Consider the following 5,634-nt stretch of genomic DNA (forward strand, 5'->3'; position numbering starts at 1 on the left):
CAAGGGTGAGTAAAAAATTATCTGTCTGTAGAATTTATTTTAATCAACTTTTAGAAAAGACAAATTATTATTTTTTTCAACATAGTCTCCTTGCTTTTCAATACACTTTGTCCATCTGTCAACAAACTTTCGTATTCCCTCAATAGGCTGAGCTGCGAGCCATGAATGCACCGCTGTCTTCACTTCTTCATCATGGGGCAGAGCCATAGCTGATTTGCAAATGATTTGTCACATAATCCACTGTCACTCATCTATTCGACAGAATCATTTCACTTGTACGCTCTGTGTTGTCATCGGACATGGACGGACATCCGGCTCCTTCTTGATGGCTAACATTTGTGCAACTTTCCTTGAACTTCTCTATCCATTCATACACACTTCGCGACAAAACACTTTCTCCATACTGCGCACAAAGTCTTCAATAAATAACGGCACCAGGCACACCCTCAGATCACAAAAAAAGGAATCATTGCATGTGAAAAATAGGCGTCCGTTCTTTCTCGCACCGCAGTTACATATGAACTGACGTAACACGTTCACACCTGCGCAGCAGTGACTGGGGAGACAGTAGCCTTGAACGGAAACGCGCTGATAAGACAGTGCGGCCAACAGAAGTTTTAATATAACCAGAGTGCGGATAATTTTTGACTCTAAGAAGTATTATATTTAATAAATACAAATATTATATAAACTACCAAAACGTACCTGAAATCTGCATTTTTTATATTTGGAGAATAATTGGGTATACAGGGATAAGAGAGGGTTTGGGAAATGTGCGGTTGTGGTTTGAAGGGTGTTTTTGGGAACTCTATTTTGCCATTTTATTAAACAATACAGTGCGGTACTGCAAAAAAAAAAAAAAAAAGGCCCAGAAATTATACTATTAAACTGTTGTGTCACTTGCCAATTTCTACAAAGTTTAGGCTTTTAGTAAACTTTCCTATAGCTTTTAGATCAGATGCGGCTGCTACTTCTACCGTTATTGCTTTATAAAAAACTCATGCAGCCAAAGCTACATAAAAAGTCTTTTTTTCCAAGTTGAAAATAATTAGATTCAGTTGCTGCTGTTTTTGTTAAGCCAATCAATTATGTAAAAGGTAAAAAAATAAATTACACTCGCAAAATATCTGATTCCACTCTTAATGACGTGATTATGGTAAATATAAAATGTAACACCTGAACCCAGTTTTTACATGTGTTAGTATCTCAGCTTGACAAAGAGGCAGGGACCTCGGAACGCGTAGCGCTATCTGAACGCACTGAGCACCATCTTCACTGACGCTCAGGGAGTTCAGCCGATTCCACTACACCGTGGCCCCTTTGTCCCCAATTGCAGTCTCCCATGCAGTCCGACTTGCTGATACCCATTCAGCGGACACCTCACACTGCTGTTGCGGCTCAGCCTGGCCAGCTCAGTCCGCACAGCCCCAGCATCTGACTATTCTTGCCAGCCAAAGACCATCCAGGCAAGCACCCATCCACCCCACTGTCACTTCACCCTGTACCCTGGCTAATCCACGTTCTATACAGGGATTACAGAGGACCTCTTCCTGAGACACAGGTACACCTCAAACGTGAGTTTACCTATACAGTAGTAGCGCTCTAAAAATTATTTGTGTATTGCTGTTTTTGTTAAGCCAATCAATTATGTAAAAGGTAAAAAAATCAATTACACTCGCAAAATATGTGATTCCGGAATATGGTGTCACTCATGTGAAAGCACTACTACTTAAACTCTTAATGTGTTAGTAAAATTGTAATATCTTGCAACTGCTTAGTTTATTCTGGACAATTATACCTTTATTATACCTTTATTATTATTAAAGAAAACTGCTACTACTGTAAGGTCGCACTACTTTTATCTTACGAACATGTTCGAAAACCCGCCGAGAATCGTACGATTTTTGGCGGGTGAGTAGCATGTTCGTAAGATAAAAGCCGGACGGGCCGGTGTGTGCAAGCGCACACTGCCCGTTCGGCATTGCGGGGCGGGCTTGCGATGATCGCAAGTACGATCTGCCTGTCCAAGATAGGCAGATCGTACGTTTTTTTAATTACCTTACAACCATCGCAAGACAAAAGTCTTGCGATGGTTGTAAGGTGTGTGCCCAGCCTAAGACATTGCGCCCATTTAAGTGTTCTGACCAGCAGTGAGGTTTTTCACACAGTAGCAGGCTACGGCCCCTGAGCATCAGTCAGATCACATATAAAAGGCCTATAGACAGCGGAGACTCATAATGAGGTCTGACTAATAGGTAAGATGTGGATCCAAAGCTCTGCAAAGCCTCCAGGCTACACGATGCACTGATACCTTCCCCGATACCGAAACTTCTGGTCAGAGGAAGGGAAACATGGAGCCAGCTTCCAGTGCGATCAGGAAGCTGGGCGGCGAGTAATGACCCACCTCCCAGCTTCCTTATTGGCCGCTGAAGCCGGCTCCATGCTGATTGGCCAGGAAGCTGGCTTTGCCGGCCAATCAGCATCGAGCCGTCTTCCCAGCCAATCAGGAAAGTAGGAGGCGGATCATTACTCGCCGCCTGGCTTCCTGATTGGCCCAGAAACCGTCTCGATGCTGCTTGGCTGGGAATGCCAATTTCCCTGCCAAACACAATCAAGCCAGGCAGATAACATAGAGCCGGCTTCTTGGGCAATCAGATTGCCCAGGAAGCCGGCTCCATGCCAGCGGAAGCAGCTGTATCGGAAAGCAAAGTATCAATACTCATACTCGATACAGAAAAACCGGTATCGGTGCATCCCTAGTCAATAGGGTCTGTGTTTGTACTTAACCTGTTCAAGATGGCTCTACCATTCTTTATCGTCGTCCCGGGCTAGTCAGTGATTGTGTCCATTGTACTAGAGAATTCTTAATATCTAGAAATTTCAAATATATGCACTTGTTTACGGACTATGCACACTGATGTATGTAATAAAACCTATACATATTTGGGGTCCATGTACTCAAGAGAAATATGAGAAAATTGTTTAGTGACATTATTTGGAGTATTATTAAGTACAGGTAGCCCTTGGTTTGCTCCGGTTCCATTTGCGCCGTTTCAAATTAGCGCCCTTTACAGGCAGTCACATGACCACTATTGAAACCACTGCAGAGTCAGCGCCGTCCAGAGTATACTTCCTCCGCAGACCTCAGCCATGGAAGGATACGCGGGGACCTCTGTACAACTCCACATGGCTACAGTACAGAGTCTCTGGCAGCTGGATTGGGGCACAGGCGGAGGATCGTGGCCCAGGGAGGTGAGATAACTGTAGACACTTACAGACTTTGAGGCACACTTGGAGATATGGAGGTGCTTAGAGTCACACTGGGGGGCACAGGAGCACACTTGGAGATGCGCGGGTGGTACAGTGATACACATGGAGATAGTGTACACAGACACATAGAGAGATGCTGGGGACACAGGTGTACACTTGGAGCTACATCACAGGGGTACACTTAGAGATACAGAGGAGCACTGGGGTACACTTGGAGATACAGAGGAGCACTGGGGTACACTTGGAGATACAGAGAAGCACATAGGTACAATTAGATATACAGAGGAGAATAGGGGTACATTTAGAGCTATAAAGGCACACAGAAGTTAATTTGGAGATATGGAGGTGCATAGAGCCCCGCTAGGGGCACAGGGGTACTCTTGGAGATACAGAGGCAGTAGCTATCTCTCCTCGCTCTCTCTCCTGGCTGTCTCGCCTCGCTCTCTCTCCCCACTCTCTCTCCCAGCTGTCTGTCCTCTCTCCCCACTCTCCAGGCTGTCTCTCCCCACTCTCTCTCTCCTTGCTGTGTCTCTTCTCTCTCTCCTGACTGTCTCTCCTCTTTCTTTCTCTCTCCTGGCTGTCTCTCCTCGTGCTCTCTCCTGGCTGTCTCTCCTCTATCTCTCTTGTGGCTGTCTCTCCTCACTCTCTCACATGGCTGTCTCTCCTCTCTCTCTCCTGACTGTCTCTCCTCTATCTCTCTTGTGGCTGTCTCTCCTCTATCTCTCACATGGCTATCTCTCCTCACTCTTTCACATGGCTGTCTCTCCTCTCTCTCTCTCCTGGCTGTATCTCCTCTCTCTCTCCTGGCTGTATCTCCTCTCTCTCTCCTGGCTGTATCTCCTCTCTCTCTCTCCTGGCTGTCTCTCCTCTCTCATCTCTCCTGGCTTCCTCTCTCTCTCCTGGCTGTCTCTCCTTGCTCTCCCTCCTGGCTGTCTCTCCTCACTCTCTCTGCTGGCTGTCTCTCCTCATTCTTTCCTGTTTATTCTCCCCCCCAAAATTGCATTGCTTGCATTGACAACTGTGGAATTTAACTGAATTTTTCTGCAGAGGTCCTACAACTTTGTTTGTAGAAAATGCAGTTTATTTAACTGTTATCAGTGCAGAGGCCGTATAGTTTTGTTTGCACTTAGCGGATTAAAATAAGTGTTTTTTTCATAATCAAAAACTTAGTTTGATGATACATATTGTGTTGTGTGGTTATTTTATAGTGTATATAATACTGTTTAGCATTCATAACATTTATTTTAAAGCTTTAAATATAATGTATTATGTCACTTTTGAGAGAAGCCTTTGACCTAACTCTCTCACTTCCCATTGACTTACATTATATACTGGGTTTCAATTTACTTCACTTTCTATTTACAACCACACCGTAAATTGAGGGCTACCTGTATATGAAATACATTATACATTAAGAAAACTAAAACTGCATTATATTTTTAATTTGTCTTTGCTTATTGCAAAAAAATATTTAAAGAAATACCAAGTGAAGGCCCCATATTTGCTAAGAATAGGGTGTGGAAATCATTGAGGTATGTAAAGTGTTAAAATGTTATTGTTGAATAAACTGCTGCATACAAAAAAATAATAATTTGGTCTAACCGTGAAGGTTTTTTTTTACCTGTTTGCTTGAAAGGGTTAATTGGTTTCCTTTTTCTATGTTACAGCTTGCTGTATATAGAGTCCGATACTTTAAATATCCAAAAACAAAAATGTTGCCCACATATGAAAAAATAAGACCCCAGAATTTCCCCATGTAGATCTTTTCATAAAAAGTCAGTTGTTTTAGAGCCTTATTGGTCCTCTATAAAACCCTTGCAAGCAAAAAAATATTTTTCATGGTCATTCAAAAAATATTTTTTTTTTTAATGCTTTATCAATTGAATGGATATCATATGTCCTCATTTTTTATCAAGCTGCAATAAAACCATTATTTCCTATTAACATTTGAGCCAATCGGAAACTCAGAAGCAAGTAGTGATTTCTGCTTAAGTGAATTGAGTCACTAAAAATTACACACTCCTAACCTACTTGTGACTATATTAAGGAAGATAATAAAAAAACACAACTATACGGGTTGTCATACCCAAAGCACAAATAAAGCAAACATTTGGAAAGATTTCAGAGCATACAAACATTGTGAATTGTGTACATATCAATAATGGTGTTTTAATAAATATATATATATATATATACAGTATCATTATTATTTCTTTTATATTCTGACGACGGCCGATGTAATAAAAAAAACAACTAAAAACAGAAAGGGCACCTCCCTTAAATGAGACGGGAACCTCCCTGAAAAAAAGGTTTTGCAGGTTGTGATGTCTGCCTCTGCTAAGTCTGGCGCTTGGTCATGGACCA

At 42.3% G+C, this 5,634-nt stretch overlaps 1 protein-coding gene across 1 annotated transcript in view; it reads right to left on the reverse strand.

The window, feature by feature from the left end:
- Positions 1 to 5,634, reverse strand: part of ENPP7 (ectonucleotide pyrophosphatase/phosphodiesterase 7) — a 28,300-nt gene that overhangs the window by 21,728 nt on the left and 938 nt on the right. The window lies entirely within an intron of this gene.

The sequence above is a fragment of the Nanorana parkeri genome, unplaced genomic scaffold (genome assembly GCF_000935625.1).
Source record: "Nanorana parkeri isolate BGI_ZX_2015 unplaced genomic scaffold, ASM93562v1 scaffold1182, whole genome shotgun sequence".
In the NCBI taxonomy this organism is placed as follows: domain Eukaryota; kingdom Metazoa; phylum Chordata; class Amphibia; order Anura; family Dicroglossidae; genus Nanorana; species Nanorana parkeri.